The sequence below is a fragment of the Schistocerca gregaria genome, chromosome 8 (assembly GCF_023897955.1).
Source record: "Schistocerca gregaria isolate iqSchGreg1 chromosome 8, iqSchGreg1.2, whole genome shotgun sequence".
NCBI classification, from domain to species: Eukaryota; Metazoa; Arthropoda; class Insecta; order Orthoptera; family Acrididae; genus Schistocerca; species Schistocerca gregaria.
Genome location: NC_064927.1, coordinates 436,281,724 through 436,304,816, shown reverse-complemented (window position 1 = coordinate 436,304,816; position 23,093 = coordinate 436,281,724). Strand labels below are relative to the sequence as shown.

General features: G+C 47.1%; 1 protein-coding gene across 2 annotated transcripts in view; it reads right to left on the bottom strand.

The window, feature by feature from the left end:
* LOC126283990 (zinc finger protein 271-like) overlaps positions 1 to 21,483 on the bottom strand; it is a 139,521-nt gene extending 118,038 nt beyond the window's left edge. The window contains exons 1-2 of one of the 2 annotated variants that reach the window (XM_049982526.1): positions 21,200 to 21,483; positions 20,207 to 20,865 (exon numbers count right to left, since the gene is read on the bottom strand). The gene's annotated coding sequence lies outside the window, so the exon portion shown is untranslated. Of the gene's footprint in view, positions 1 to 20,206; positions 20,866 to 21,199 lie in introns of those variants that run through there. The other variant, XM_049982527.1, reaches the window with a different exon arrangement.
* Positions 21,484 to 23,093: the final 1,610 nt, after the last annotated feature.

Here is a 23,093-nt window from a genome sequence, read left to right as displayed (position 1 = left end):
GCTCGGTTCTCAGTGTTCCCCTCTTTTTGGTGGTGATTAATGGTCTTGCGGCTGCGGTGGGCTTATCAATTTGTTCCTCTCTATATGCCGATGGCTATTGTCTTTATTAAAGTTCGCCAAGCATTAGTGTCGCTGAACGGCGGCTGCAGGGAGCTATCTGTAAGGCACATTTTTGGGCATCCAACCAAAGATTTCCGTTCCCAGCCTCCAAGGCCCGAATGATGCATTTCTGTCGTCGTCACACCTTCCACCTCCATCCAGAGCTCTACCTTGCCAATGAACTCCTTCGTATTGAGGAGACCAATCGCTTCCTTGGCATGCCATTTGATGCTCACCTCACTTGGACACCTCATCTTCGCGAGCTTAAACAACGATGCTGGCGGCACCTTAACATTCTACGCTGCCTCAGCCACACTGTTTGGGTGCTGGACCTGATGGGATACCAGTTCGAGTTTACACAGAGTACGTGAAGGAGCTTACCCCCTTCTTGCAGCGGTGTACCGTAGGTCTCCAGAAGAGCGAAGCATTCCAAAGGATTGGAAAAGAGCACAGGTCATCCCCGTTTTCAAGAAGGGACGTCGAACAGATGTGCAGAACTATAGACCTATATCTCTAATGTTGATCAGTTGTAGAATTTTTGGAACACGTATTATGTTCGAGTATAATAACTTTTCTGGAGACTAGAAATCTACTCTGTAGGAATCAGCATGGGTTTTGAAAAAGACGGTCGTGTGAAACCCAGCTCACGCTATTCATCCACGAGACTCAGAGGGCCATAGACACGGGTTCACAGGTAGAAGCAGTGTTTCTTGACTTCCGCAAGGCGTTCGATACAGTTCTCCACATTCGTTTAATGAACAAAGTAAGAGCATATGGACTGTCAGACCAATTGTGTGATTGGATTGAAGAGTTCCTAGATAACATAACGCAGCATGTCATTCTCAATGGAGAGAAGTCTTCCGAAGTTAGAGTGATTTCAGGTGTGCCGCAGGGGAGTGTCATAGGACCGTTGCTATTCACAATATACATAAATGACCTGGTGGATGACATCGGAAGTTCACTGAGGCTTTTTGCAGATGATACTGTGGTGTATCGAGAGGTTGCAACAATGGAAAATTGTACTGAAATGCAGGAGGATCTGCAGCGAATTGACGCATGGTGCAGGGAATGGCAATTGAATCTCAATGTAGACAAGTGTAGTGTGCTGCGAATACATAGAAAGAAAGATCCTTTATCATTTGGCTACAATATAGCAGGTCAGGAATTGGAAGCAGTTAATTCCATAAATTATCTGGGGGTACGCATTAGGAGTGATCTAAAATGGAATGATCATATAAAGTTGATCGTCGGTAAAGCAGATGCCAGACTGAGATTAATTGGAAGAATCCTAAGGAAATGCAATCCAAAAACAAAGGAAGTAGGTTACAGTACGCTTGTTCGCCCACTGCTTGAATACTGCTCAGCAGTGTGGGACCCGTACCGGATAGGCTTGATAGAAGAGATAGAGAAGATCCAACGGAAAGCAGCGCGCTTCGTTACAGGATCATTTAGTAATCGCAAAAGCGTTATGGAGATGATAGATAAACTCCAGTGGAAGACTCTGCAGGAGAGACACTCAGTATCTCGGTACGGGCTTTTGTTAAAGTTTCGAGAACATACCTTCACCGAAGAGTCAAGCTGTATGACCATGAGGATAAAATCAAAGAGATTAGAAGCATAACGACAATCCTTCTTTCCACAAACAATACAAGACTGGAATAGAAGGGAGAACCGATAGAGGTACTCAGGGTACCCTCCGCCACACACCGTCAGGTGGCTTGCGGAGTATGGATGTAGATGAAGATTTAGATGTAGATGGGTGGCTGCACTAACGACTCTCCTACAGCTCTGTAAGGCCTTAGTCCAGTCCCGTCTCGACTACGGGAGCGTGGTGTATGACTCAGCAGCACCTTCAACATTGCAGATCCTCAACCCAATTCTCCATTGTGGTGTCAGACTGGCGACAGGCGCCTTCCGCATTAGTCCGGTGACCAGCCTTCTTGTAGAAGCTGGAATTCCTCCCCTACAATTCCGCCAACAACAGTTACTTGCCTCATACATCGCCCGCGTCCAAGCCTCGCCAGACCACCCAAACCACAGGCTCCTTTTTCCATCTTCTGCACTCCCGTCCCCACGATGCCAGTCTAGGTCGGGTCTCCCAATCGCGGTCCACATTTGTTCCCTTCTCTCGTCACTTGAGTCCTTTCCCCTTCCTCCATCCTTCCCGCCCTCTTCTTCTACCCCTCCTTGGTCCCTCCCTTGCTTGCAGCTTTGCTTGGATTTGTCCTGCAACTCCAAGTCCTCTGTTCTACCAGCCAGTCTTTGTCAACAATTCCTGGTTCTTCTTGCCTGGTTTCACGATGCAGATGTAGTCTACACCGATGGTTCTGTGGTAGATGGAAGCACTGGGTTTGCTTTCATGCACGGCGACTACATTGAGCAGCATTCCATGCCTTGTGGGAGTAGTGTTTTCAGTGCGGAGCTGGTTGCTCTTTATCGTGCACTCGCTCATCTTTCCTCCTGCCTGGGGGAGTCATTCGTCATATGCAGTGACTCCCTGAGTGGATTGCAAGCACTCGACCAGTATTTTTCTCAGGACCCTTTGGTGCACGGTATTCAAGATGCTGTTTTTGCTCTCACCGAGTGTGGTCATTCAGCAACATTTGTGTGGACCACGGGCCACATCAGTATTCCAGGAAACGAACGTGTCGATCGGATGGCCAAGCAGGCCAGCATTTCGCCACCCCTGGAGCTTGGTCTCGTGGAAAGAGACCTCCGGTCAGCCCTACATCGCAAGGTGCGCAATGTCTGGAGCTCTGAATGGTCTGTCTTGAACACGCCAAATAAGCTCCGCATGGTCAAGTTGTCCACGGCCATATGGAACTCATCCTTGAGGAGCACGCGTAGGGACTCAGTTGTTCTCTGCCGTCTCCGAATTGGAGATACATGGTTGACCCACAGCTATCTCCTTCGCCGTGAGAACCCACCCAAGTGTTGCTGTGATCCAGGGTTGACAGTGGTCCATCTTCTGATGGACTGCCCCTTTTTAGCCCCCTTGTGGCAGTCCTTTAATTTACCAGCTGCACTTCCTTTAGTTCTAGGTGACGATGCCTCTATAGCTGACTCAGTTCTACGTTTTATTTGTGCAGTTGGGCTTTATTACTCGCTCTAGTGTGGGATGATTTCTCAGGCTACTTCCACTTCAGCGACTTATAATTGTGACATGGATACCAAAATAGTGTCTTTTACAGTAACAAGTTTTGTTGGTACCTCTATCAGCACTTTCCAGCTGGAGGTTCTTCGTTTGTAGTTGAGTGGTTGACCTTTTACCTGATCCATCAACCACTGTAGTCTGTTTTACTCTAGTCACTTATTTGCTCTGCTCCTTTTAAGTGTCCTGTATTTTGTGTTACTGCGGCATTCATTTTAGCTCTGTACCCTCTCTCTGGGTGCAGAGGTTATGCTTTTACTGTATAGGCCTTTTACAAGTATGTCTGTTTGGAATGAGGACTGATGACCTCGATGTTTAGCCCCCATCAAATCCCAAAACCAACCAACATCCCCCGCTCCTCCCCCTACCCTCTCTCCCCCTCTGTTTGCTCTGCCGGATTAAAAGCCAAACCCGGGCCCACAGCCGTTTAGAGGAATCCAGATTCTCTAGGGAAGGATGACGCCGGTGTCATTGCAGGGCTCACCGGCAGTCCCAGATAGCTTCTGCAATCTCTGCTGTCCACCAAGGGACTGACTGACTCCTCAGGATACTTGAAGAGCAGGGGACAGTTGCCTCAACAGCAGAAACAATGGCCATAGTGACCTCGTCCACTGCCAAATCAATGTCACCAGGAAGTGGAGCAATGGCCATAGTAGCTGAGGTGTAGGCTACCCAATCAGCTCCACAAATAGACTATCATGGCAGATGGTCAGAGGGGTTGGGACTGAAGAAGAGAAAAGGAATTTGGTCGCTACCACAGAGGTCATGGTGGACCCTCCAACTGAGGTATGGAAGAAGACCTGGGCTAGTAAGAGAGAGGTCAATGGCCGAATATGTGCCATGAGTCCAGCTAAAACATGTGGGAGCACCAGTGTTAAGGAGGCAAATAAATGTCCTGCTGTGCCAAGAGAGCCTCAATGTTCCTACACTGGCCCGAGATCTAGGCCCCACCCCATAAAGGGTGGTGGGCATTAAAGTCCCCGAAAGGAGGAATGGCGGGGAGAGCTGGGCAAACAAGGCAGCTAGGTCGGCAACCTCATCTGGGGGAAGGTAGAGGGAACATATGGTAAGCTCCATTCCTGCCCGGATTCTACCAGCCACAGCCTCGAGAGCCATGTGAAGTGGCACTGTAGCACTAGGAACAGTGGCAAGAACATAAACACAGACACCGACAGACACCCTGTCGTATTCTACATGGTTCTTATAGCAACCCCGGTAGCCACAGAAGGAAGGGGTCCGCCGAACAGGAAACCAGGTTTCCTGTAGGGCCAGACAAGTGGCAGGGAAGCGGCACAAAAGCTGTTTCAACTCAGCAATGTGGTGGAAAAAACCATGGCAATTTCATTTAAGGATAATGGTATCCGACTGCGAAGACGTGAAAGAACCTGGGGTGGGGGAGGGGAAGGGGGGGGGATAGGTTACGCCTTAGAAGCACTCGCCACCACCGATTGCGAAGTAGCCTGATGAACTTCCACAGGAGCTGCGGGTCGAGCAACATCTAGCTCCTGAGGGGACATTAGATGCTCCATATCATCTTCAGGTGCAGTGGTGAACTCCTTTTTCTGTCTCTATGTCCTTCTCCTTATGCTTTTTCTTTTTGGTAGGGTGCTGTTTGTCCTCTGGTTTATCAGGCTGGGTGGGCTTTTCCAACCCAGTCTCATGAACCTGGACCTGGAAGCCCTACGACCCTCAGGTGGTGGCTTTTTCAGCCACTGGCTGACATCTGGAGGGGCAGTAACTGTGGAAGGGAGGGTACCAAGCGATCCCTTCCACGCAAGGGGAGCTGGAGGAGGCAGGCACGTCTCCAGTGCAGAGGTGGGGACTGAAGTCCCCAAAGAAGGAGCGGTTGTTACTCCTGATATTGATAACAGTGGAGCAATGGAAGAGGGTGTTCCCCCAACTACCGGGGGGGAGGGGGGGAGCAGGAATAGACAGCCAGGCTGGAGGGGCCACAAAAAGCGGCTGAGCTTGGGGGCTCGTCGGCAGGGACGGTGACAACGAAGCTGCTACAGCAAACATCAATGAAATGCGCACAGGGTGAAGCTAGTCATACTTGCATTTAGCCTCTGTGTAAGTGAGCCTGTCCAAGGTCTTATACTACATAATCTTCCGTTCTTTTTGATAAACCGCACAGTCTGGCGAGCAAGGTGAATGTCTCTGTCCACAGTTTACACGTACAGGGGGCGGCGAACACGGGACGTTATGGTGGGAGGTATGTCCACAACCCCAACAGGTATGGTTGGCGTCACATTTCGATGACGTATGCCTAAACCTCCAGCACTTAAAACAGCGCATGGGAGGAGGAACATAAGGCTTAACACCACATCAATGTATCACCTTGACCTTCTTGGGCAGGTTGTCTCCCTCGAAAGCAAAGATGAAGGTGCCGGTGGTGACCCTACTATCTTTAGGTCCCCTGAAGACATGTCATACAAAGTGGACATCACGGCATTCCAGATTTGCACGAAGCTCGTCGTCGGACTGCAACAACAGATCACAATGAAAAATAAGTCCCTGCATCATATTGAGGCTCTTATGAGGCGTAATGGAGACTGCAACACCACCGAGCTTGTCACAAGCAAGCAATACCCGAGACTGTACTGGGGATGCTGTCTGTATGAGGACCGCTATAGACCTCATTTTAGACAGGCCCCCAACTTCTCCGAACTTGTCCTCTAAATTTTCCACAAAAAACAGCGGCTTTGTGGTCAGAAATAAGACCCCATCTGTTTGGCTGCAAACAAGAAATCGAGGAGAATACGTCTCACCAGGTAATTTAGCCCACGGTTCCTCCCCTGATGCGGACAGGGAAGGGAAGGATTGGGGGTCAAACTGTAAAGCATTGAACTTTCCTTTCTTAGAGACTCGTGCTTGTGCACTAATCGTATTTCGTTTCATAATGGTCGCACGAGCAGCTAGGGGAAGGAATGTCCACCCAGACAGAGCCCCACTTGCCTGGGTAAGCCTAATACAACCAGGGGCGGCAGGTTCCCCAGAGGTCGCCCACTAGCAATAGTTCTACCTCAACAGCCACGCGTCTCCTCGGCGCGCAGCACACCTTGAGACCGTACAATGTTCCATTGTCGCGCCCTACAGTGGTCGTGAAGCATGCTCAGAGCTTATGGTATTGAGAACTGGTCGTGCTTCCCACTCTCCAGCTCAGGGACCCCAGGGTCACCAAGCCCCTACCCAGGAAGTAAATGCCGAGACATCTGGGGGGAAGAAGAGGAGGAGGGTTGGCGGGGTGGGGGGGAAAACTGGTGGGGGGGAAAAACTGGTGGGGGGGAAAAACTGGTGGGGGGGAAAAACTGGTGGGGAGGGGGGAAAACTGGTGGGGGGGAAAACTGGTGGGGGGGGGGGGGAAACTGGCGGTGGGGAAAAACTGGCTGTGGGGAAAAACTGGCGGTGGGGAAAAACTGGCGGTGGGGAAAAACTGGCGGTGGGGAAAAACTGGCGGTGGGAGAAAACTGGTGGGGGGAAAAACTGGTGGGGCGGAGGGGGGAACCAAGGGGCGGGGGGGGGGGGAACAGATGGGACGGGGGGTGGAAACCGGTGGGACGGTGGAAACCGGTGGGACGGTGGAAACCGGTGGGACGGTGGAAACCGGTGGGACGGGGGGAACCGGCGGGGGGGGGAACCGGCGGGGGGGGGGAACCGGTGGGGGGGAACCGGTGGGGGGGGGGGGAACCGGTGGGGGGGGGAACCGGTGGGGGGGAACCGGTGGGGGGGAACCGGGGGGAAACGGCGGGGGGGGGAACCGGCGGGGGGTGGAAACCGGCGGGGGGTGGAAACCGGCGGGGGGGAAACCGGCGGGGGGGGGAAACCGGTGGGGGGGGGAAACCGGTGGGGGGGAAACCGGTGGGGGGGGGGAACCGGTGGGGGGGAAACCGGTGGGGGGGGAACTGGTGGGGGGGGGAACCGGTGGGGGGGAAACCGGTGGGGGGGGGGGGGAAACCGTTGGGGGGTAAACCGGTGGGGGGGGGGAAACCGGTGGGGGGTAAACCGGTGGGGGGGGAAACGGTGGGGGGGGGGGAACCGGTGGGTGGGGAACCGGTGGGGGGGGGGAACCGGTGGGGGGGGGACCGGTGGGGGGGGGGACCGGTGGGGGGGGGGGGGAAACCGGTGGGGGGAACCGCTGGGGTGAAACCGGTGTGTGGGGGGGGAAACAGGTGGGGGGGAAACAGGTGGGGGGGGAAACAGGTGGTGGGGGGAAACAGGTGGTGGGGGGGAAACAGGTGGGGGGGAAACAGGTGGTGGGGGGGAAACAGGTGGTGGGGGAAACCGGTGGGGGGGAACCGGGGGGAAACGGCGGGGGGTGGAAACCGGCGGGGGGTGGAAACCGGCGGGGGGTGGAAACCGGCGGGGGGTGGAAACCGGCGGGGGGTGGAAACCGGCGGGGGGTGGAAACCGGCGGGGGGTGGAAACCGGCGGGGGGTGGAAACCGGCGGGGGGTGGAAACCGGCGGGGGGTGGAAACCGGCGGGGGGTGGAAACCGGCGGGGGGTGGAAACCGGCGGGGGGAACCGCTGGGGTGAAACCGGTGTGGGGGGGGGGGGGAAACTGGTGGGGGGGAAACTGGTGGGGGGGGAAACTGGTGGGGGGGAAACTGGTGGGGGGGAAACTGGTGGGGGGGAAACTGGTGGGGGGGAAACTGGTGGGGGGGAAACTGGTGGGGGGGAAACTGGTGGGGGGGAAACTGGTGGGGGGGAAACTGGTGGGGGGGAAACTGGTGGGGGGGAAACTGGTGGGGGGGAAACTGGTGGGGGGGGAAACTGGTGGGGGGGGAAACTGGTGGGGGGGAAACTGGTGGGGGGGGAAACTGGTGGGGGGGAAACTGGTGGGGGGGGGAAACTGGTGGGGGGGGAAACTGGTGGGGGGGGGAAACTGGTGGGGGGGGAAACTGGTGGGGGGGGAAACTGGTGGGGGGGGAAACTGGTGGGGGGGGAAACTGGTGGGGGGGAAACTGGTGGGGGGAAACTGGTGGGGGGGAAACTGGTGGGGGGGAAACTGGTGGGGGGGAAACTGGTGGGGGGGAAACTGGTGGGGGGGGAAACTGGTGGGGGGGAAACTGGTGGGGGGGAAACTGGTGGGGGGAAACTGGTGGGGGGAAACTGGTGGGGGGAAACTGGTGGGGGGAAACTGGTGGGGGGAAACTGGTGGGGGGAAACTGGTGGGGGGAAACTGGTGGGGGGAAACTGGTGGGGGGAAACTGGTGGGGGGAAACTTGGGGGAAACTGGGGGGACAGGGCATGCGTAAGGTGTATCTACATGATACGTGGCCTGAAAAAATAAAAAAGAGAGAGAGTCATGATGATATCTCCATTGGACTAAGGTTCCATATTAGTGCCCCCTTCGGATCTCAGGATGGGGGAGGGGAAGAGACTGCCACGGGGGAGATAGCCACAAGAAAAAAAATAGAAATACCAATGAAAGAATAATTTTCTAAGAGTCAGAGCATGGAATGTCAGAAGTCTGAATGCAATAGGAAAGCCAGAAAATCTGAAACTGGAAAGGCAAACTATTAGTCTAGATACGTTGGGGAATCAGTGATGTGGAATCGAAAGAAGATGAAGATTTCTAGTAGACAACACCAGTGGAAGAAGACATAAGAAAAGGGGAAACAAAAAAGCACAACACATGAGACAAAATGTAGGGAAAAGGTGGGAAGACCTGGCCAGTGTGGAGGTGAGGACAAGGCCTCTGTAACCAATGGCTACGCTAATTAAGGGACTCGAATGCCAGAGGAAAATTAAAGGACTTGTATCTTAAAGAACAAACCACTCTGACAAAGAAAACCAGGGTCTTCTACTAACACTCAAGACAAGGGAGGTGGGAGGCCATATTTAGTGCATACGTAGGGGTCACGGAGAATGGAGGAAGGTGGTCGCTCCCCCAGCCAACTGAACAATCACCACCAAGATTAGCGAGAATGTGGATAGCAGAGACCAAGGGGTGATGGAAAAAACACCAAGTGATAGCCTGAAGGCTACTCACAGAGCCTGTACGTAACAAAATTGAGGTGAAGCTGGACCGTTTAATAAAACGGAGAGTCGGATAGTTTGCCACAAATTCTGCAGTGAATGCCTCACACGTGGCAGGCAAGAGATGTCGTACCATGACAACAGAAGGCACAAAGGCATATCCTATATGATTAGTAGATTTAGAGCCATCAATGTAAAAAGCAATGGCATCCTGAAATTGCCATAAGAGCATTCAGAACAAGTAACAGAGCATCAACAGAACGACGGAGGCTATCGGTAGCTGGAAGAGATCCATCCAAATTCCAAATCCGTGGCCGAGGAACTAACTGCAGGGGTGGGGTGTCAGGAGAGAATGTGTGGAGAGAAGAACAAGGAGGGGAGAGGGAAATCACAGTGGAGGGAAGCGAGGCAGAGCCCAACCGGTAAACTACCCAAGGACGGGCAGCCCAAAACAATGAAAACAAGAGAATAGGAAGGGTGAGCAGGGGAAGAGTGGATAGTGATGCCACAGGAAGCCAGGAGCTGGGACTGCTGAATCAAAAGCCAAGGGATCCCCAACTTCCAGCAGAAGGCTATCGACTGAGCTACTGCGAAAGACACCAATGGCTAAAAGGATACCACAAAGGTGAACTGGGTCCAACAGAAGTAGTATGGAAGGAGCAGCTGATCCACAAACTTGACAGCCATAGTCCAGACGGGACAAAATTAACACAAGGCAAAAATGGGGAAGTGTAGAAAGATCCGCACCCTACGAGGTGTGGGCAAGAAAGTGAAGACCACTCCGTTTACGCAAACAGCCAACCTTCAGACAACAGATATGGAGCAACCAAGTAAGCTTGTCATCAAAAAGAAGACCCAAGAAACGTAATTGGGGGACCACGTTCCGATGCTGGACATGGTAGAGCTCTGGATCAGGATGGATTGTAGTCTGGCGACAGAAATGCACCATCCTCAACTTCAGGAGGAGAGAGAGAGAGAGAGAGAGAGAAATGAGTGTTCACATGGATGGGCACCCTGGAGCATTCGTTCTGAAGAGGCCACTGAGCAAGAGCTAGGCCAAATACAGAAATCACCCACAAACAAGGCAGGGGTGACCAGCAGTACAGCAGAGGCCACAAGTCCAATAATAGTGATTACAAAAAGAAGCACATATAATAGGGAACCCTGTAGAATGCCATTCTCCTGGGTCCAAAGAGAGCTGTGAGCAGTGCCAAACCAGTCTCTGCACAACCAGTGGGACAGAACTGGTGAATAAACATTGGGAGGAGTGTCCTAAAAGACCCTATTCACAGAGCATAAGGAGCATGTGATGTTGTCAAGCTGTGTCGTAGACCTAATCAAGATTGAAGAAAACGGTGATAAGCTGGTGGCACTGAGAAAAGGCCTGCTGAACTGCTGTTTCCAATCAAAGCAGATGGTTGATCGAAGACCATCCCTCCCAAAAGCCACACTGGTAATGAGATTAAAGGTCCCGAGAGTCAAGGACCCAATTGAGCCAAAGAGCCACAATCCATTCTAGTAACTTGCAGGAGATAACTGTCAGGCTAATGGGATGGTAACTATCAAGGGACAACAGATCCTTACCAGGCTTAAGGGCAGGAACCACAATACTGTCTCTCCATTGAGAGGGAAAAAATACCTTGGAGCCAAATACAGTTAAACACCTGGAGGAGATATTAGCGTTGTGGTAGAGTAAGGTGTTGAAGCAATTGGTTATGGATGGAATCAGAGCCACAAACTGAACTGTGGGAAGATGAGAGGCCCTGAAGAAGCTCCCATTCAATGAAAGGTTCACTGTAGGATTTTCACCTGATGAGGAGTAAAACATATACGCAACACTGTTTCTGGAGGAGGAAGGCAGCTGGATAAGTGATTGACACTTAAGCTGTCGCAAAATGGGTCACAAGGTATTCTGCGAAAACTGACGGATCTGTACAAAGACCATCTGGAAGGGCAAGCCTGGATTGGAAGACTATTGCTGACAACACTGGGGGGTGCAGAGTGTAGCCAGAAGAACCTAGAGAGGAGACAAAGCGTTCCAAACACACACATTTGCTCTGTTTGATTCAGTAACAGATTTTGGCATGAAGACGCTTAAAGTTAATAAGACCAGCAGAGGATGAGAGCCACTTAAGATGTTGCAAGGCATGACAATGGTCACAGATAGCGGATCAATGACCATGCTCCACCACGGAGCTGGCCGACGAGGAACAGGGCCTGTCAAGAAAGGAATGGCAATGGCAGCAGCACGAACTATCTTTTTCAGACATATCACGGACGACTTCATAAATACAACCTGACAAAGAAGATGGAAACACAACCTGTAGGATATAGAGAGGCCAATCAGCAAAATGGTAAGCCTGGCAGGGAAATCTGGTCATCAGGAGGTGGGAAGGGTACGACAGATTCAACGGGAAGTGCTCATTATCACAGAGGGTACCATTTGGCGATCTGTGTAAGGAAGGAGGAAGGAGAGGGCAAGAAAGTGAAAGATCAAAGGCAGAGAAAGTACCAAATGCAGGACTAAAATGAGTAAAAACACAATCATTAAGATGGCACAGGTCGTGGTCCACAAAAAAATTGGTCAATGAGGAGCCCCACCTAGGTGAAGAAGCACTGCCCCATAAAGGTTGATGGGTATTAAAATCCAGAAGGAGGAGGAAGGAGTTGCAGAAGGAGAGCAGCAGATATCGTTGGCCTGTCAGGAGGAAGATAGAGATTACAAAATGTGACGACACAGTCCAAGTGGACCTGAATGGCAAACACTTCCAATGTGATACAACGTGGTATCCACACGTGATCTGTGTGATATCTGTACAGACCAAAGTGCAGACACTATCAAAATCCCTCAAAGGGCCGAAACGGTTCCGACAGAAAGCAAGGGTCAGTGAGTGACCATCAGTAAAACGAGATACTTGGAGACTAACAGAAGCTGTCAAGTAATAGTCAATAAGAGATTGCAACGCCGGGATGCGACGATAGTATCCATTACAGTTCCAGTGAACAATCATGGAGCAGGTACCTAAATGGGACGCAAATGGGCTGGAGCCGATGATGCCACTGGGTCACCATCTGTCACCAACAACAATGGTGTGACACCCATAAATAAGATTTTAGACTCAGGTTGCAAGGGGGCAGATAGCACATCTGGGGGCACTGGGAGGAGGAGGGTGAGTGGGGGGGGGGGGGGGGATCCTGGAACTTAGCTTCTGCAATATCCAGAACCAAGAGTGCGCACAGACTGTGTGGCCCATGACAGAGTCGAGTTAGCAGGACTCCGACCTGATATAAGCTGGGGAGAAGGGTCTCATCAGCAGTGGGCACCAAAACAGGGGGCCATGTCTTTGGCTGGGGAGGGGAGAGGCATCTGGAGGGTAGAGCCCAGGAACTGCAGGAGATGGGACAGGAGATTGTGACAGTAAAGCATATAACTGAGGTGAAAGTAAAGGTCATCAACATAGGGTGGAGTCAGTCATATTTTTGACAGGCCCCAGTGTAAGATAGACGATCTAGGGACTTATACTGTTGTAGCTTCATTTCTTTCTTGGAAGCCATGCAATCTGGTGAGCGTGAAGAGTGACAGTTGTGACAATTTACACACACGGGTGGCAGAACACAGGGCTGCCCCTCATGGAGTGGGTGTCCACAGTCACAACATATATGGTTCGCCATATATCAGGAAGACTTTTGCTTGAAGCAAAAGCATAGAAAACACCTCATGGGTGGTGGGATGTACAGCTTCACATCACACCAATAACACACAACCTTGACCTCCTCTGGGAGCGTTATCTTCCTCAAAAGCCAGAATAAAGGCGCCAGTAACAGTGCACATATCAAACGAAATGAACACCCTGTTGTTCCAGATTATCCCGGAGTTCCTCATCAGTTTGAAGGCTACGTAGACCATATTCAGAGACTGGTAATGTGTTATAGACACCAGGACATTAGCAAGATGATCACAAGCACGAAGAGGTCCAAACTGGGTGGGAGAAGAAGATTTGATCAGCACAGAACCCAACCACATCTTACTGAGAGACTCCACTTTGCCACACTTTTCTTGGAAATTTTCCACAAAAAATAGCAGCTTTGTGGCGGTGAATATGTCCCCGCCCATCCTAGTATAGTCCAGGTAGCAGGGAAAGTGTTTCACTTCAAGCCAGTGAGACCGGCCATCCTCCCAAGGTGTAGCCAGAAAAGGGAAGGGAATACTGCAGGGTCATAACAGGCAGCATTCAAGGATCCGTCACCACTCTAAGAGACGTCCGTAGGAGGATAGCCAGACTGTTAGAATCTGATATGCTTCATGCGCAAAGCATTCTCCCTGATACCACACATTCCAATCAGGAGCTTTCCCCTTGAGCAGCACCTGGCCACAGCAAAGGCCGTCTGGCACTGCGGTTATTGCTGGGAGTTCCGATGCTCCAGAATGACATGTAACCATTCCTGGGCATACATGGGGAGCCAACAGCTCAGGTATGAGAAATGTGATGCCTCTTTTGTCAGAGGGCTAAGCCAGATGAGTACATAACAACCCCACCACGTGGACTGGCTACACATACTGGTGACCTAGTGGGGCACAAAGGCGCTACAGCGGCAAAGGAAGAGGGAAAGAAGAGGGCAAGGAACGGGAGGAGAGTAAGCCGTGCCACAGACACTAGGGAGGGAGTTCTTCGCAAAATGACTCACACTAAAGACAGAAAATTCAGAAGTGTAGGTCAAACCCCAAGGTGTGACCAAAATGAAAGAAAGAGAAATGGCAATGAAAACAAAATTTCAAGAAATACAGGAAACCAGGTGGATAGCCAGGTCAATAGAAGTAAGAACACCTAGAGAGAGGGAGGCGAGGGCAGCAGGAAAAGAGCGAGTATGGGGAGGGAGGAGCACGGAGAAGAACACGTAGCCCGTATAGGAAGAAATGGCTGCAATAGGTCGAGGCTCTGTGGGTGCTGGGAGAAAGGGGGGGGGGGGGGGGGTGAGGACAGAGAAATTATGTTCTGCAAGCTCACAATAGCAAATACAGTGTTCAAAAATCACACAAGGACACAGTACACTTGGAAAGGTCCTGGAGATACAGGATGATTCCTGCTGTATTACATTATGGTCCGATAGGACATGTTCTTGTTCCCACAAGGGATGGTGTGCATTAAAGTCACTGAGCATGAAAAAGGGCTGAGGGAGTTGCCCAATAAGCTGGAGGAAGTCTGCCCTAATGACACCGAGTGATGGAGGGATGTAGTAGGTACAAAGAGGAAAGGTGAAACGAGGAAGGAAAATGTGGAGAGCGACAGCTTGCAGCTGGAAGTTCAGTGAGATAATTTGTCCATAAACATCATTCCAGATGAGCAGCATGGCACTCCCATGAGATGTAATGCCATCCTTGGGTGGAAGGTTGAAGCAGATTGGAAAGAAATGCAGTTGAAGAAGATCTCCAAGTCAGCGAAGGAGAAGACCGTTTGCCTTTGTTTGATGTCTTGGAGCCTTTGTGGTTGGCAGATGAAGACTCAGATGTTTGTTGGCTGGAGGGATGTAAAAAGTCTTCATGGGAGTATTCCTTCTGTCCTTTCCAGCCTGCCAGTTGTGTAGCAGGCGATTTTGCTGCCGGAGGTGACAACTTGGGGTTTGTTGCACAGCTGGAGTAGGAGACAGGGATGTTATTGTAACACTGGGCGATTTTAGAACTGCTGTGCTGAATCCGAGGTCGCATATCTGCGTGGTCATGTCCTTGGTGGAGTGAGGTGCAGCAAGAATGATACTATAAGAGCAAGACGGTAAAACGCAGGGCTTTCGACTAGCCACCAACTTGCAAGTGACACTTCTTCCTTCACCGGGATCTCCTGGACAGCCCACTCATCAAAATACAAGGGACAATCTTTCAATGAGGCTGCAAGGTCTCTGCCACAATTGATACAGCGGGGAGGGGGAGGCAGGCAACTGCTCTCAAAAGCATGCCTACTGCAAGTAACACATTTGTCTGGCTGTCGACAGGACATTTGAGTGTGGTTATAACATTGACACTGGCAGCAGATCATCGGGTTCAGATTGTACAGTCGGACTGTGATGACTTCATAGCCTGCTTTGGTTATTGCTGGGAGCACTACTCTATCAAACACAAGAAAAAGAATGCATGTAGGCACTAAGGATGCACAAACCTTTTTCCATGACTCAATGGACTGGAGTGACACCCTGATCGGAGAGAAGTTAGATTTTTCCCTCGGTCAAACCACTGAGCACCCCAGTGTAAATAACACCCTGCGAAGAATCCAGCACTCAATGGGCCTTGGCATGAACAGGATAGCCGTGGAGGAGCAAAGTTGGAAGCAGTTGTGCTTGAGAATCACAATTAGTCTCCAAAAGCAAAGTGCCATTGCGTAAATGAGAGCAGGATTTCACAGGGCTGGCAACTGCATCAACATCTTTCTGAGTAATTAATGGATTATACTCCTTCAGTAAGTGATATCATGAGGAACCGAGGTGCAGCTGGGAGAATCTTGGAAACTTTAGCCTCATTCCACTTAAGTTTAGCACACACAAAACTGAGATGGTGACTGACTCATTGTGAAAAAAATCTCCCTTGATTGCCAGAGTCTCCAATGGCTTGCTCCTTCAAACTGGGGACCCACCTCACAGTGGGGCTCATCCGCCTTATGTGATTGTTCACACCTCAGGTTACACCGCCCAAACTCCTGACAGAGAGATCAATTGGGAATTTGGGAAGTTAATAGCTCTGGCAATGACCCTGTCCTGTGCCTGGCCTGTACCAGGGGGTACATGCGAACCCTATCAGATGACACAGGGCTGGGAATTACCCATTACCCAGTCACCTGTTATGCAGCCGAAGTATGGGCCAGCCTTTAGGAGCACACAGGGAGGAAGAAGAAACAAAGAGGAACCTCAAACGCCAAAGCAGAGGAAGGACAGGAGATGGAGAATGAATAAAGAAAGAAAAAACAGTGGAGGGACTGTTCTGATGTCAAGCTACTGAAAATTCAGAACACATTCCCAAAAATATCCCAGACTTGTTCTCCAAGGGAGGAGAAAAAGAATAGCAGGAGGATAGACATGCAGCATGGAAGGGAAAAGATGCTGCAAAGGCTGAGGCCCGATGGTAATCAACCACGAACTCAAAGAGTGGTGAGACCCCTTGAGGGACATTCATAGGATTTGTTGACCAAGAAAAAGGGTTCAACAATGTAAAATTTTGCAACATGTTTGAAATTTTGTGAAAAACAGGAGTAAGCTATAGAAAAGTTTGAGTAATATACAATACATACGCAAACCAAGAGGAAACTATAAGAATGGAAGGCCAAAACAATGTGCTTGGATTAAGAGGCTGAAAGACAGGGATGTGGTCTTCTGTCCTTACTGCACAGTTTATACACGGTAGAAGTAATGACAGCAATAAAAGGAATTTTAAAGATTGGGATTAAAATTTAGACTGCAGGGCATCAATGATAAGGTTCACTGATGGCACTGCCATCCTCAGTGATAAATAAAAAGGATTGCAGTGTCTGCTGAATTGAATGAACAGACTGACTGAGTGCAGAATTTGGATTAAGAGTAAACCAAGGATTGACGAAAGTAATAAGGAATATCACAAATGAGATTAGTGAAAAACTTATTAAAAATTGGTGACCACAAAACAGACAAAGTGAAGGAGTTCTGCTACCTTGGAAGTAAAATAAGACATGGCAGAAAAGAGCAGACTAGCACAAGCAAAGAGGGCATTTCTGGTCAAAATAAGTTTGTTGCTATCAAAGAATGTGCTTACTTTGAGGAAGAAATTTTTAAGAGTGTACATTTGGGGCACAGGAAAACAATGTCGACAGCATACACAGTGTTTATGAAGGAGCCTTCTCTAAATTACACAAACATATGCTCGTACATATGATCTGACTAACAAATAATTCACTAAATTGCTTAGACTTCTGCAGCCAGAGTCAGTTGATTTCTGAGTACCATGCCATGCCATAATGAAAAAACCCCCTATGCTAACCAATATTTCAGCCACATATACAGAAGACGGATATTGCAACAGTGTCCAAAACATCGGTTTCTTTTTTTTATGTTATGACACAGTACAATACTTTGAAAACTATTGTATCAAATAATGCATTGTTTAGAGATTATTTAAGAAACTGAGCCTGACACTTTTTTAAATTTTATTTTCAATTAGATTTATGTCATAGTTTTCTGAACCTACGGAAGTTAAATTATGTAATCCTGAAAAAAAAAATTATCAAAGTTTCAAAATTATTTCAGTAAATGCAATTGAATGATGTCAGTACTTCTGTAGATGAGGATGGAGGGCAAAAAGTTTTCTTTTTATATTGGCAGCAATAGTAGCAGTCTCAATTATTAAGTTTCAAGAGCAGAATATTATGTCTTTAATGAAAGGTAAACTATTAAGCATGCAATTTATTTACAAAAACAGCTCTGTACTTAGTATCCCCCTGTGACGAAAAACATGAAAAAGTTTACTCTGTAACTCAGCAATTACAGCAATTTTGTTGATTTTAAATTAAGAGTGAGAAAACCTGATAAATAGATATAGATGTTGAAATTAATTCTGTCCCACCCGTAACTTTTTTGGATTGTGACTAAAATCTAAACCATTTAACACTTCTTGTAATTTTTAAGTTATGCTCACTGGAATAACAAGTGCCTTAATAGTTCACACTAATATCAACGTATCAAACAATGGAAAATCCAGGATGGAATGTAACAATATTATGAAAAGGAAAGTTTCCACTCACCGTATAGCTACACTCAGGCTAGGTTTATTTGTGAAAGGCTTTTTGTTGTGCCTATCTGTGACTTAATATCAACTTATTATTTATACAGAAAGTGGGGAAAAAAATGTTCGCGAAGCATAAAAGACAACTTCGAGAAAAGTTGCACAAAGCTGCCAGCAAATGCAGTACCCATATACAGAAAAAAAAAATTATAGAAAAAGATGGGAAAATATGAAGATAAAGATATCCTCTTGTGAAATTTTTTTTTAATTGATCACCATAAGAAGAAAGCTGAACTAAAAGAAAGTAAAGGCTTAAACCAAAATTTGTCCTGACTAAAGACGACCTGCTTTCCAGATCAAATCACATAAATGTCTTCAGACCCTCAGCAGAGCTGTTTCTCCCGTAAAAAAGGGTGCTTTCTTCCATTGCCTAATAAATTCATTAGCATTCATAAAAAGTTTGTATGGGAAACCCTGACTATGAAGGTGAAGAGCACATTTTCTTAAAAGACATAAAAACTTCATCTTGTTACCTTTTTCACAAGTAATAAAATCAGCAGGCAGTTACCTTGTGTAAAGGATGTTGAGTCTTTTGCAGATCTAGCAACTGGGAAAATAACTATCTTGCAAAAACATTATGTAAATGACAAGTGAAATCAAGTTTTTCAATGAATATCCAGTGTACATTCTTTCATCTATACAGATTTAGAATCTGTATAGATGAAAGATACATTGATGAACAACCATATTTCAAAGGCCTAAAGACAAATAATTTCGAAGAAGGTACGGAGGAGTCATCACCAGCTGTTGAATAGTTTGTGCCTGGAAAATTTATTTTGTTGGAGTTTCAAACTGCAAGAACGATTTCACCAAACTACAGGCATGCTGCAATTTCACAGACTGTTCTTCATGTGTATGAGGTCTATAGGAGACACAGCAAAAACGTTTGAAGTTGATGAAGAGGATGTATACTACATAAAGTTGGAAAACTTCTTGCTATTCTCCCAAAGCCAGATATCAAACATGTCAAGAATATACCTTATATTATGAATGTTCTGAAAACTTTAGACATTTTTGCAGTGGACAAGTAGTAATCTGCATAGTTTTTTTGTTAGTGTTCTTTAACTTAAAATCTTTAGGTACACAGTACTTACAGTAACCTGTACTGTAAGTAATTTACAATGCAACAAAACTTTCTCAAAGGTTATTATCATAGAAATTGAGGTCTAAATGGCTCTGAGCACTATGGGACTTAACATCTGAGGTCATCAGTCCCCTAGAACTTAAAACTCCTTAAACCTAACTAACCTAAGGACATCACACACATCAAAGCCCAAGGCAAGATTTGAACCTGCGACCATAGCGGTCGCGTGGTTCCAAACTGAAGTGCCTAGAACCGCTCAGCCACAGCGGCTGGCTTGAGGTGTATGTTAATTACTGATTTATCTATAAATTAGTATAAGGAAATTAATGTTCACTTGTAAAAACAGATTCTACTTCACACATGCCCTACCCGTGACAGTTTTCAACTACAATTTTTGAAAGTAAATACTAATAATGTTACGTTTATTCATATTTCATCATGAGGAGAACTGTTTTAATACGTGGATTCAATGTTTTTAAAAGAATATAAGGGCATAATTAACAGAGTTCCCGTAAAATGCTGGTGGGCATTCATTTAGTCGATTCTGTGTCCACCCATGACAAAGGTTTCCTTATGATCATCAGTCAATGTATAATTTGTATATTTACACTTTTTGTTACGTCAGCTTTTGACTGTCGAAAAACGTAGTGCAACTGCCCTACCTGTGATATTGGAAAGCAACCACTCCAAACAAACGATGCAATCAATGTTGTGTAGGAAGAACGACTTATGAGTAAGTAGAAAATCTTTTGTCTTGCATTGGTCTTAACTTGAGTACTGCCAGTATTAAATGTCAGGCCACTCCAACCGACTACAAAGTAGATCCAATGAGCGCACATAAAATTCTAAAAAACATACTGTTTCTCCATGTGTTAAATTTGTTTGACACGTAAATAAACAAAACTTGACATATTGTTTCTAAATTATTTTAATGGGCAACAAAGGTAAACCATGAGAAATGTAAACTGGGAAACTGGCAAGCGCCAGGAAAATTTATCTATACAGACTTATAATGACATGTGGCGGCTTTTAAGTCACGCCTGATGTGATCGTTTAGTACTAACCATAAATTTGCAAAAATTGTTTTGCTGTACTTACATAATGCTGGTTTCGATGAGCACTTCGTTCACACAATGAAATGTTTACGTTTCACCGCACAACTGAATACTCATAAAATTTTTGAAGACGCTTACATTTCTTTTGTTGTTGACTATTTGCAATAACAATATAATTAAACCGCAAAATACTGCTGGCTTCGAAATAATAGGTTCTTCTTGTATGCCTTGCAGTTTTGTTGATATATTTATTTATGTATTACAATAACAACTTTCTCAAATTAGTATTTCAGAAAATTAATTAACACAGACCTCCTCCAAGAGAACTCGAGGCACTGCATATGCTTAAAAGAACACGAAACTAACACCACATTTAACCATACATTTCGACATACGGGAAAATGAAACTTCCTAAAATTCAAACTTTTGCGGCAATATTAAAGGGTGCGAGTCTCTAAAGGCAGTAGCACACATGAGATTCTCTGGCCAACCTTCCGCAAGTATGTGAAACATTTTCTGCTCTGATGATCAACGCAAAGTATAAAAACTTTCCACACGACGATGTTTCGCAGCCTGTTTATAAAGACGCAACGCAATCACAACACTGTGCTTGTCTGGTAGGGAGTTGGACATAGCATACGATTTTCATGTGACACTAAACTTCTTAAATGAGCGTAGCATCTGGGATCAGAGTAACACATCCTATAAGAAGAAACGACGTTATTAATCATTGCATCTCAAACAAGGAATGACACTATTTTACTATAAATGCCGTTGAACTGAATACATTTTTCGAAAGTTAAAATTAAAAAGTGGTAAATAAGACAAATGGAAAACTTTGTCTAACGATGTAACTCGTATAACCAATTCAAGCAGAAACTATTCGGTCTCGCTCCATCAAGACAAGTATCATTCAGTTATTTTAAAGTCTGCTATAATTATAAGTACAGTCACAATAACCAAACCCCATGTTCTCCCTCTTCTATAAAGCATTGAGATTTTTTTGTTTATGAAGGGACAATATTATAAGAAGTACCCTTCAAGCACTGGTGGATGCTGGTTGGTGCTGATGAACATTTCTCAACCTCTTTCAGTAGGCCTCTGTTCCACAGCAAACCATATGAACAGTATACATCCACAGAGATGAACAGGAAATTGTGTTTCTTACATACGTCGGTCCAAGAGAAAGGAGATGGACGAGTCGGCCATTCTGTGTATCGAAAGCCGAAGCATACGAACCTAAACCTCAACGGGCATAGCTTTCAGCAGCCAGCTCAGATAAGAGCTATGCCGCAACACCTTAATACACAGAACCAGGGCTACTTCAGACGAGGAGCATATCGGCTCCGAGATTATTCATCCAAAGACGATATTCAGAATGAACGGGTATTCTGTCCATTATAGTAGGTTAACGCTGTTGAGGAAACCATGAGCAACTAATATTTGCACAATACAACTGGCGTTCGGCTGAGATCGACCGATTTAATATGGCCCGAAAGTAAATATAGGCTCATTACAGATCAGACTGTCATAACAAAATAGACCGATTTTGGCCGAGTGCCAATAGTACTGCTGTCATTTTAGCAGCTCATGAGAACGTCAAGACAAGGTGCGCTCTACCAAGTCAGGAAGACCAACATTAAGTGCGGCTTCCTTTCTGCAGCAACTTTTAGAGTACAACGTAGAGCGATTTTTGTATCTGGCGCTCAGTCTAGTGTTTGTATTTGTGCGCATAAGGCATTAAAATGACTGATACTCGTAGTGTTCTCGAGAGTTTGTAAGTGAATTCATTGAAATATATAGAAACCACCCATGTTTGTGGAAGATTAAAAGTAAAGAATATAGTGACCCAAGACAAAAAGACAGCAGCATACAATGCACTAATTGAAAAATTGCGGGCAGTTGAAGCCTCGGCAAACAGAGAAACAGTGATAAAAAATAAAAAAAATTCGTTGCGAACTGGCGAAATTATTTGCAGATGGATGTCGAAACTTATAATTATCTCTTAAAGCTTGTAACCCTCATATTATTAGAAAAAATACTTGTATGAGAAGAGCAAGTTCTCCTCATAAACGGCTGGAGTAACATTAAGATTCCTAGCAACAGGAAGGAGCTACAAGGATTTGGAATTTTCAACTGCAATATCGAAACAAGCTTTGAGTAAAATAATAGCCAACACATGTGAAGCTATTTACGCTGTCCTGAAGGATGAGTTCATGAAGGCAAGTTAAGTAAATTAAGTCTGTCAGCGAACTGTTTACCGAAAAGAGTTATCCAAAGTTCAGAAATCTGGAAGATCTTGTGTAAGAGTAGATCAAGTACACCAGCCAACGTTATGGTATTTTGATCTGCTTGGCTTTCTTAGTGATCAAGAAACGCCAAGACCAAGCAGGAGTACAAGTGAAGATGAAATTGGAGTGTCAATGTGCGAGGAAATGGAACACGAGGTAATGTAAAACAAAACAGGTTCGCCCTGCAACTCTCGCAGCAAATGTACGTGAGAAAACTTCTTTCACTTTAGCAGCCACTGTCTACACCATTTTGACCGCCTTCTCTGTTTCCTGCGGTTGGTCTGAATGTTTTTCGCAACACAAGTTGCGAACACAGACCACAACAGAGCTTCCTCCGTTTCTATATTTCAAAATAACTGAATTACGTTTTTGACGTTTACGGGGAGCGTAGTCGCTTGCCACTGATATTTCTTTTCTACACCGATAGATGGCGGGCGAGTAGTAGATTGGGGTTTGTGTCGTGTGAACACACCACATTTGCAGCGATCTTTTGTATGTACAGACATCTGCGCCAATGTCTGCGCAGACAGATCGTTGCGTGTGAACTGGGTTTAACAGACCGAGAGGAGTGGCTGCTACTTGCGCAAACTGCAGCGGCATGCACGCTGCTAACTCGCGTAAGTGCAACTACGTGAAGAC